Source organism: Corapipo altera, unplaced genomic scaffold (assembly GCF_003945725.1).
Source record: "Corapipo altera isolate COAL_440 unplaced genomic scaffold, ASM394572v1 47, whole genome shotgun sequence".
NCBI lineage: Eukaryota > Metazoa > Chordata > Aves > Passeriformes > Pipridae > Corapipo > Corapipo altera.
The window spans coordinates 7,841,842-7,853,931 of record NW_020884897.1 but is presented as its reverse complement, the minus strand read 5'-3'; positions in this window follow the sequence as shown (position 1 = coordinate 7,853,931).

The window sequence follows — 12,090 nt, the reverse complement described above, 5'->3', positions numbered from 1 at the left end:
AATTCTGCATTCAAAGAGGCAGAAAGTTGGCTTCACAATTTGCCTTCCCAGAACTCAACATGTTCAACAGTGAGAGTTTTTTAACAAAAATAAAACCACACTACTAAGAGTTTGGAACTAAATAAAAAAAGCTAATGATCTAAATAATGAAACTACATGGGAGTTTGAGGAAGGCAGATTGTAATTAGCCAACTGGAATTTAGCCAGGATACCACAGCTAACACCTCTGTGACCTTCAATCAACACTCTTTTAATATGCATGAAGTTGGGTTTCTTTATCATTAATAAACTGAATGAAAATCCAGTTGGAGCAAATGCTCTGTTGGTTGATTTTCATCATTACAGAACTGCTGGAATGATGAAATTCATGAGGGAAAAATGGGTGAATAGTCAATCTTAAATGCTTAGATATCTAGCAGTCTGTCACCTTTCCAACACTTCTGATGCTGACAGCTGTTGGATGTGCACAGAAAATGTTTTCACACTCATAGCTGGGGTGTATAAGCAACATGTTCACTCCAGATCTCTTCCTGGCAGAAACCCAACCGCCCAAATTCCTACTGTAGTCAGTCAGAATAAAGAAGAATCTGTGGAATGATACCTTGAATTCATTTCCACACTCCTGTGAGACCACCTTAGCTTTTTCTGGATCACATGCTGCACACACCCACTTTTTTAAGGCATAAAAGCACCGGGTCAGAACAGCACAAAGCCTGCCCATTTTGTTGTTCCCACACAGATCAACACCCACAGCATTAAAGAAAAGCTAATCACAGGAAAGCCATGATTCACAGGCAGCCATTTCAAATGAAGGAATCCCACCCCACACAAAGCAGCTCTATGGAATAAAAACTTTGAACCAGCTACCCCTGTTTAGGAGTGTTGATAGCAAGATTAATTATCCTTCTGTTGAGAGGCAGAAGCTGCCACAATGATGTGTCACCAGCACTTACCGAGCAAGGATGTATTCATCACAAGTGACAAGACTGCAGAGAAGTGAAATTCTTGCTTAATATTTGTCTGTATGCTAATGCAGTTTGAAAACAAAGTTCTCTAAAGCTGGATGAGAAGAAAAAAGAGAAAAGAAAAGGAAGAAGAAAAATGCTTTAGCCAAAGTAAACTACAGGAAGAAGTAAAGCAATTTAATTTTTTTACTCATTTTACAGGCCTTTTGAGATTTAATCTGCACAGCCATTAGGGATTTAAAGAGGACTGATGTTTAACTTGTTTGCCCATTTGACTTAAGACAAATCCAACTGACAACAACAAAGCACTTTCTTTGTCTTCACCACCACTTAATTTAAAAGGGACATGTTTACTAACAGCTTAATCTGTTTAATACAAATAGTCTTTTACATTCTTTAATCCTGTCCAAAAAAAAAAAAAAAAAAAAAACCACCTTCAAAAACCATTTGGTCCCTTCCAAAGCCCAAAACTGGACTTTGGGGCAACCTGATATCAATAAAATATCTTAGTTGTACAAACAAAACCGCACTGAACAATTTACAACATCTTTATACAAACAGAAAAAAATATGTTATTTTAAAAGTGTCTACTGAATACTGTACACTTTTTTTTGTGACAAAAGCTGTCAGACTGAAGAAATTCTATGGCAAATGCACATATTTATTTCATGGAGCTGCATGCACAAAATTCTAGTTAGCATTAGTGAGGATTAATGTCAAAGAGCATAATAACTGCATCATCTCTCAATGTCATACTGTTTCTAAAAACCGCTTGGGAGAGTTCAACGCTCTTTCTTCAATGCACATATAGCCTTGAATTGCATATGGAATGTCCTTTTTTTCTGGTATATTCTCTTCCATGACCACCAGTGTCGCTTGGTTGTTTAATGCTAATAAAGATGGAAAATGTCTTATTCTGTAAAAGTGTTAACCACCTGCCAGTAAGGTTTATTCTTCTCTGATTACATTTTCTCATCTTTGTTGTTGGTGTTAACCCCAATCTAGCAACAAAGCAGAGTAATGAGAATAAACATATTCCAGTAGTCTTAATTCTGGAACCGTCTGCTGTACGACCTTCAACAAACAATTCAACCCCAAAGCCAATGTAACGTCAGCATAGTTTAAGTCAAAGAACAATCTTTCATAATAAAGATGCACTTTATTGTCTCATCGCATTGAAGCCTTACCTTTCCTCTGTATTTCAATTTCTCCATCTGCAAAATGGACTAAGAGCCATTCCAGCAAAAGGATATTGTAAACACAAAGTAATATTCTTGTCACTTTGCCTGAGAACTTAGTTCAGGTAGTGCCAACCTATCCTGTAAGGTGGCCAGGGTTAAATTTTGTGGTTTGCATTTAAAATTCTTAGTCCACAAGCTTCAGAGCTTTGCAGAACACTCTAGATGTGCCATGTTATCATCACCTCTCCTTGTATTTCAAAAATTCTAGTAGGATACATCTTTCCTCCTCTTTAAATATGAAGGAGAAAATATATGTCTGTAAAATATTTTCAGGGCTTAGTATTTTTAATAGAAGGCACTATAAAAATTGTGTACTGTTTTACCTAATATGTCAGTGTTGCTTCAGGAATTAGACAGTTATTAAAATAAAGCCTTTTATCTTCAGATTCAAAAAGGAATGGAACATAAAGACACCTCTGTCAAAATAGTCATAGTGACTTACATTCATGAGTAAACTCAGCCATACAAAAGCTAAGTGATTATTAGTCCCTGGTTAAACAAGGAGCTCGTGGAAGAAATGGGAACAAGCCAATACTAAGCATTTACATAGGCCTTTTCACACAAGAATTTAAAACATTTTACAAAGAAAACAACAACGAAAAAAGCGGCACTTGATTCCTGAAACTCAGTCTTCTGCCATATTTACTACACATCAATCTTCTCCAGAAAATGTTGGTTCAAACATTTACTTTGTTACACATATTTTCACTCTACCTCTGTATCAGGTATACTGAGTAAACTGCAATTTTATACCAACACACGTGCTTTTGAAATCAGATAAATATTTGAACTTCACTACAGAGGCTTCTATAAAAGCAAATTACATCCTGTCCTGTAAAAACAAATCAATCTTCGATAGCAATAATAAAAATCATATGACAATAATCGTATTTTCAAGTTAATGGCAAAATAAAGAGCTGTTAAAAGGGAGTCTTTATCAGCCTAACAACTATACTATATTTTAAATAGACCATTGCCACAGAACAAGTCAGATTTTCAGAGGTTTATCTGAAAATTTCCTCTTAAAAATTATTTAAGATTTTAAGTGGTTTTGGAGGGAGGCTGCTTGTTTATTTCATATTTATAATAGCACCTGGATGAAAGAAGACCTCAACCTATCTGTCAAAATCATAGGAATAATTAAGAAAATCCCTAGCAATATTTTCATTAATATTGTGTTTATCAATTGATGAAAATATCTAGTTTGGTCTCAGAAATCTTACTGTTTTAGTGAGAGACACAACATCTTTAAAAAAAAAAATAAAACAAACCATGTTGTCTCAAGGCACTTGTGAGAGCACTTGACTGTAAGTGTAAAATGTTCATCCCAATTTTATAGTCCTCTTTCGAAAGCCTCACTGGGCTATTTTCAAAAGCATGAAGATACTTCAACTGAGAGGCTGTCTTTCCCTTCAGCTGCAAAAGTATACACAAGGGATAATTAAATTGCAATTAACTTCTAACCACCTTGTCTCTCAACAAAGTGATTCTCTCCTGTGGGAAAGGAGAAAGTAAATGCGATTTGGAGGTGTGGTGTACTTTCCTCCCTGCTTTCCCAGAGCTGACAAATGCCTACTCCAGCTGGAAAAATATAAACAGCTCCAATGAATCACAGAAGTTTGGACATCTTGCTTGGTTACTTGATGCCAGATATCTGATAATGCAGACACTCACTAATCCTCCACGTACCTGGCATTTTTGGAGTAAAACACAGTATGAACAGCTGGTTAGTGAAGACAGGGACTTAAATTAACCTTACTTTGCGAGAATTTACAATTTTAGGCTACACAAGTGGTGTCATTTAAATTTTCTGCCCTATCTCTCTTCATATTTTCATGCATATAAACTGTAAAAAAAGCCTTAGGTGTCCTCCTTTTTCAGAAGGTAGCCCAAAAAATTCCTTGGAGACAAACTCAGTTAAGGAAAAAGGTATAATAAAATAAAGGAAAAAAATCAGTTTAAACATCAAGAATTCTACAATGTGTAACTATTCCAAAGTCATGAGAACAACCAGGCATTTTCCACACGTGACCTCTCCAAGTGGCAGTGAAATGCTGGATGTCATGCTGAGAAATGGGACAACCTGAAGAGGAGGTACTTATTTTATTGGGTTTTAGTGAAGAATGATCACTTCTGCTGTGCAGGTAAAAGAATACCAGGTGAAAAAAATAGCTTTTTCCTGCAAAGTTTTTAGTACAAGAATCTTCTGTGTCTATGGTCTCACTGTAATGTCTCACCATTGCCTAAAAACAGCTGAAACTGGGCAGGCTCTGCAGGGAATGTCACTGTAAAGAAAACCTCAATTACAGCCAATGTGCCCCAAATCTGTTATGTATTTTGCTTTGTGCTGCTTCAGTTTCATCTGAAGTGATAAACCTGCAAGATGAGCAGTAAATCCGTTGCCCCCAACTTCTTCAACTGTTATAGTGCCTGGAAGTTTTATGGATGTATTTTTGGTGGCCTTTGGGATTTATATTATTTCTTCACTGAGAGAATACAGACAATTTATGGGTCAAAGATTCTAAGTTCCTCTCTAATGTGGCCCTGTTAAAAAAAAATTAAGACTGTCCAACTTTGTGACATAACAGAGGATTAGGCACTTGGTGGGCTCATCTGGGCTGGAATTTAAAAGTTTCCACTTTCAGTGTGCACCTTCTTGTGTCTGAATCCATTTCACATTCAAAATATCCTCACAAAATGTGTCTCACAAATTATTCCTGTTTTTAAGAAGCTTTCCACTGCTTTCAAGACCATTGTCAGTGTAGTCAGAAACTATCAGAATAAAGAGTACAGTGATAGGAATTAGGGAAAAGGTTATTTATTTATTCATGCCAACTGCATCAAGAGCCAGGTATCCCCTACAAGGGAATTACTGTATGTTTAGTTTTCAACAGCTGATCAGAGCATCACACTACAACCAAGCAGTGCAACATACATTAGAACAGTTTCCTCTCTGAAAAGAAATGGGAAGTCAACTCATGCAGCTCATTATTACAGCAAACAAAAGACAAATTAATTAAGAGTTTTTCTTGTACGCTTCATTTTTTGCTAAAGGAGTTTGTCAGGACACAGGAGGGGTACTTGCAAGTGCAATGAAAAAGGACCATAAAAAAGGATGAAAAAGACTCAGTTCAGCTTGCTTGGGTGTGCAAGCCCAGAACAGTCGGGGCCCTTCAGCTCCTGTTTTTGTCTTAAAAGGAATAGTTTGTTGAAGATATAGTCTGCAGAAGCACATATTAGTTTAACTGTGCTCACTGTAACTATCTATTGATACCAGAAGAGAATTCCACTTTCACGTGATTATTGAAGAATATTGTGCCAATGCATCCAGATTTAAGGTATGGAACCCTTTTACAATCTTGTAAGTAATTAAGCATTGATGCATGGCATGTTTCATTCAGTTGAAGGAAGAACTGAGAAGGTATTGCAGAAAATGTAAGTTATTCACAGGTGTTCTTGGTATTAATACAAAAATGCAGAAGAATCTAGCATTGCAACATTGCAGAATCTAGCTATGCAACATTTTATTTTAATATCTCATTATATTTTATTCATGTGATGAGCTAATCCAATTTTGATGCAACTCCGTAAATATGGCACAGTAAAAACTTCAAGTTATGGTTTTGATTGCCATTTGTATCCTGTCTACTCTGTTTCACAGCTCAGCTTCTCCAACCAGCCTTCACCTCTCACAGTGCACCAGTATGGTTCCATCTTATCTCACTATTGACAATTCATGGTTCAGGGGAGATAAAAAACAAATGAAGAGTTTGTCTCACTGAGGAAACTGAGAGGAGAAAGGACAATCTCTAAAGCTTGCATAAACAACTATTTACATTTTAAAATCATATTTCCTTGTGGCAGAGGAGAGAGTTTTTAATAGGTTTAAATAGTGACAAAATATGAGTATTTGATAAGATGCAAAAATAAAATGTAAAGTTCTATAATCCAAAAGTCATTTCTTTCTCCAGTGTGTACAGGATAAAAACTGTCAGCAGATAACTAGCAGCCATCTAAACCCAACCATCTGATTAAGCCAGGTCATGTCACTCAAAGTTAGGGTCAAATAATATTGTAAAATATCATGAAGAGGTGGACACAGATTAAAAGACACAAATGGTAGGATGTCATGTATGAGATGAATGCTGAAAAGAGGCACAGATATTAGGAATATGAAAATATATCACTGGCCTGATTCACATTTCAATTATGGAGCATTTATTTCTTTCTATTTGTTCAAACTATCTTTGAATGAAAAAAAAATTAAAAACCATAACCTTACTGGACTTACTGTCATGACCTCATCTGGTTCAGTGCTGACAAGAAGTTAAATCTTATTTTTCAATAAAATTCAATGATTTAATACTAGAACTGGTTAAATATGGGGGGGGGGGGGGGGAAAAAAAAAAAAAAAAATTAAAAAAACTATTCAGTCATACTAGATTTCTAATATCTTTATTCATCATTCATGCATATTCATCTAAATTCATTTTCGGCTACCTGAATGGAGAATGTTTCAAAGACTCATACTTGATGTGAACACTCTGGGATGTGCATCTACAACTCTGTGTAATCTATTCAGAAAGCAAAACCATTATCATGTGTATCAGGTAACCAGTCACAAAATACCAATATAGTCTACCAGTATAAACAACTTCTTGTTGAGGAGGTTTAGCTTTGATTTTAGTTTGAACTGCTTGAAATTGGAGTGTTTTAAAATTGCTCACAGAGAATTGCATTGGTTCTGTCACAGGAACAGGTAAGTTTCAAAGTAGCTTTTAAAAAACTAAACCCAAGTGAAAGAATAACCACGTCACATAACTGAAAATATCAGATGCAAACAAATAAATGGTACAAAAAGGATAGGTGGCCTCCCTTCTATACTTATATCTTGCAGCGTTAAATCTGAATACCAGAAGTGTTAATATACAAGTCAGTGAGCAGAAATTCACTACACACACTACGCTAACCAAACCTCTCTTATAAAGGAGGGAAGTGGAAAACCGTTTTCATCCCAACTTCCTTTTATGAATCTCGCTGTCAACAGAGTATCAACTGCTAATGAAAGGTTCCTTCAGACTGCCTTGTACTTTACTCTGAATCAAAGTATCATGACTGCTTTCACCTGCTCCTGCCAGGATAATCATCTGAAAGTTGATCAAACATATCTGAACCCGTACAAGAGCAATAACTGATGGAGACGGATGCTGTCAGCCGGGAAGATGTCTTCACGCGCTGTTTGTTCAGCACTTGTCACCTCTGGATCACAGTTCCTCTGTGTGCACCTTTCTTTTTTATTATGACAACACTGCAGTCCAGCAGCTTTCATTCCTGAAAGCTCGATGAAAATACGTGATGATTTTTTGAAATATGAGAAGAAGCTGCTTATCTTTGGAAAGATGTTTTCTTTGATGCTGGTGTAAAAATGCATGGAATGCATCTAAACTCAATTAAGGAATATTTGTAGTATCACTTAACCTCTTACAAATGCTTCCTGGCCAACTGTAAAGAGAGATGACATTTTCTTTGAACAGAAGAATAAAAAAGGATCAGGGAGATACATATTAAAACTTACTTCTTGTGGGAATATGGTCTGGGAAATTTCTTCCCAGAAGAGGAAAGTTTTGCCAGTAAAATGTAACATTATGTAACATCATGTCATTGCTTAAGGGTTGGGTATATTCATTACCCAAGAAAAATCCATCTGAAGTGCTGGACAAGTTGCAAAGACACCAAAAAAATCTGTATTTTGTTTAAGAATATTACTATCAAGAAACACTGCACCTTAGCTCTTCTACTGCACAGACTTTTCCCACTTCCTGGTGAAAACATAAAAAAGCTTTTTCCAGCTCATTGAGTCTTAGATTTGGATATTCAAAAAAATTTGGTATATTTTTCAAAGGTGGTTTTCTATTAATTTAGTTCGTTTAAGAATTTCATTACAGCAGATAGACGGAACATAGTGGCAAAGATCTGAGAACAGATTGTGCTAATAGGACATACATCTAAGATCACCAAGTTGGAAGGAATACAGACCTTGTCTTCTAAGCTGGCCGTTCCAATGTAAAGTAAGCCATAAGATGCTGCCAAGTGCTGCTAACTATCTTATTGTTCGAGTATTTTACATCTCTAAAGTTATTAACAAAACCTAGCTTTACCTTTTGACTACTCACATCAACATCTCTAGGAAACAGGCTGGTGGCCATACTTCAGCTACTAACACCTCCATGGTCCAGATTCTTACAGCCCAAATTTCATCTGCATCTGAACTCCTGCTGCTTGTTGCCTTGCTTCCAAGGATTCTCAAGCAGCAGAAAGCAACAAATAAGTGGAGATTAGGCTGTGTGAATCATGGATCTTCGTGTCCAGATCCATATCATGTCTCTCCAGGGCTGATAGTTTTAACATGAAGCCTTGGAGGAAGAGGGAAGGGATAGTGCAGTATAACACACGGTGTTTGCCTCCCCAACCTGTGCCAATGCTACGCATTCATCTGAGACTGAAAAACAGACCAAGAAAATAAATTCCAAGGGTTCTTCAAGCACTAAATGAAAAGGTAAAAGAAGATGAACTGGTTTGGGCTTTTAGATGCAGTAGAATAAGGAAAGGTGACATCAGAACACTCCATGCTTCTGAAATTCAAATCTTAGCTGTGTTCTTTCACTTACATGGATGATACAACTGTGATGTTAACAGGCTCTTTAAAGAATGATAGCGAGCAACTACAGACATAAAAACTGAAAATAAGAGAATTCTTTGACTGCTCTAAAAATGCCTCCAAAGGAAGGGTGTGTATTTATTCTACCAGGGCCAGGATAAGGCTGAGGGTGAGAGATGAGGAATTAAGCGGCAACCTGATAACACCAGCATTATGAAATACTGTGCACAATGACAAGGTGTCAGCTGTCCTTGGTTACCATTCAAGGACAGTAATGGAATTGCTAGTGACTGTAGGAATCTTCTCCACCACACTTTTGCACATTAGAGAAAGGTGGTCAGTAATTAAATGAGTGGATTTTATGCTGGCAAACTTCTACTCAAACTAATGTGCATTGGCACAGCATTCACACCGCTGCCACTGCCATGCACAAAGCTACCCACAACCTGCCCAAAACAAAGTTTGCTCAGATACTCATGCAAAATACCCAAGTATTTGCCAGACTTTCTGGGAGGGATTTACAACCCATACTCCCAGAACAATATCATTAGTACTGACCATTATCTACTTTTCCTACAAAGGGTACAAGCTGTTGACCAAAGGCTGTTGTGTCATGAGATAAATGACTTCCTGGAATTCCCTGGATAAAGGCACTGAGAGATAATGCAACACATAATGACCTCAGGTGGCCTTTAGACTAAGTTTCCATAAGCAGGAAACTGGAATTTCCTACACTGTTTACTGAGTGGGGGCAAATTTTGGTAGTTCTCTATCAGTCTACGTTTAGCATCAAAGAAACACCAGATCAGTGGGATCTGGAATTTTAAGTCCTGGTTCCTCATGAGACTTTATTGCAAACTAAGAGCAATCACACTATTATAGGCCTCCTAGTTCCTCCTGACAGAAGCTGGCAAGGTAACTAGTGAACACACTAAACCGTATGAAGAAACAATTTGTGCATGTTTTTCCAATTTGTTTTTCCAAGTCATTTTTCCAAATTGTTTTATTTTCAAAGTGTTTCTTCATAAATATTTATCAGAAGGTGAGCACTTTTGCATTTTTCCAATTTATGCTCTAAGTGCTCTGCCCTCTGAACATCCAAACCTTTTGATTTTGTTGTGTTATCAAAGTGACTCACGCTGGAGAGATCTGTCACCCTGCAGGTTTTGGGTCATCATGAACAAAATATTCTTGGTCATTTTGGTGTTTAAGCCAAAATCCAAATGCATTGATACCTAATAAATACTTCACTGGTATACTTTAGATATTGTATGCTGCCCTGGCAAAAGGATATTACATTGTATTTATAAATTTATAAAGTGATGAAGGAACAAAGAGTCCTTCCATGTAGAGCTCTCACTTATAATTGTAAATCATATCTGTGTGGGAGATAATAGACCTCTCTGCTTTCTCATTTCTTCTTTTATTCTTCCAATTCTTTCTCCCGTGTAAGTTTTCCCTTCTGAAGTGCTTTCTTTTTCCATCCTCCTAGGAAAGAATGCTCATATACTTTCAACACAAGAGTATAGCATAAAAATAATTAAAATCCTCAAAAATAGGGGATCTTATTTACAGGTAGGCTGAAGAAGAAACAAAATTAGTGATGTGTAGCCAGAAATAACTGAGACACAGAATGGGGAAAACAGTGTGGATCTGAAAAACATTGATATTAAATAGACTTATATAGACTTATATATAATTTGCCTGAGATTTAAGAAGGTATTTGCTAGCCTAATCTAAAAGTTAAATGTCCGCAGTACTGGGAAGGAGTTGTTGGTTGGACTGGGAAGATATCAAAGGAAAAAGGCCCTTGCAAATGTAAAAGTATAGGGCAAATGGAAGTGATTGACAGATCAACAGAAGGATTAATATGAGGACAATTTCAGTCACACTGGATATAATATAAGAGCACACAGCATGGTAGAAGAGCTTAGCAGGAATTAAAACAAAGAAAAGGATGGAGCAGTATTAAGTTTGGTACCAATAATTTTACAAGTGGTCTCAACAAACTGGGAAAGCATTTGGGAATATGGTTGGCTTCCTTATTTCAATGTCAGAAATGCAAGTTAATGAGACTTTTACAATAGTAAAAATTAATAAAACAAAAAATTCTCTATGCTGTAGAACTTTACAAGAAAGCTCCTCCGATGAAAAAGTACAGTTTTATCTGTTAAGTCTCTCCTGACTGCTTAGTTCTCAGTGCTCAACAACTTTTAAAGAGAATTATAACAGTAGTAAAAACACATACACATCCTAGTATTTGCACAAAACGAAAAATCTCCGTCTTCACTTAACCTTCTCAAAGGGCATGAGAAAAATTATCTGCCAAATGGTGTTGGCATACAAAAGCAAATTACAAGAAAACATCACCTTCACTTGGTGCAGTGAAGCACTTAATTTGTAACAAAATTCATGAGCCTTATCAACAAAAATTATCACATATCTGAAAATGTATCACTAAAGATAACACTTTCTCTTAGGATTGAAAAATCACTTGAGAAGCTAATGTTTCATTCAGAGACTTCGCAAACTGAAAATCCTACAAGAATCTGAATAATAAAAAAATTATTTGTGATGCTTGCAAGCTTCATTTGGGTCATCTCTATAGATATATGTGCAGAGTTGACCCTGGCTGGACACCAGGGACCCACAAAAGCTGATCTGTCACTCCCCTTTTCAGCTGGACAGGGGAGAGAAAATATTACAAAAGGTTTGTGAGCTAAGGACAGGGAGAGATCACTCACCAGTGACCATCTTGGGCAAAACAGACTCGGGGAAATTTGTTTGATTTACTACCAATCAAATTGGAATACAATAATGAGAAATAAAAATTAAATTTTAAAACACGTTCCCCTCACACCTCCCTCTTTTCTGGACTTAACTCTACTCCAGTTTTCTCTACCTCCTCCCCTCCAGTGGTGCAAGGGGATGGAGACTGGGGCTTGTGGTCAGTTCATCACATGTTCTCTGTGCTGCTCCTTCCTCGTCACACCCTTCCCCTGCTCTAGCGTGGGTCCTTCCCACGGCAGACAGTTCTCCACAGACTTCTCCAGTGTGGGTCCTTCCCACAGGCTGTAGTTCTTCATGAACTGCTCCAGTGTGAGTCTCCTGCAGGGTCCCAAGTCCTGCCTGCAAACCTGCTCCAGTCTGGGCTCTGCTCTCCACATGTCCACAGGTCCTGACAGGAGCCTGTTCCAGAATGGGCTTCCCACAGGGGCATGGTCTC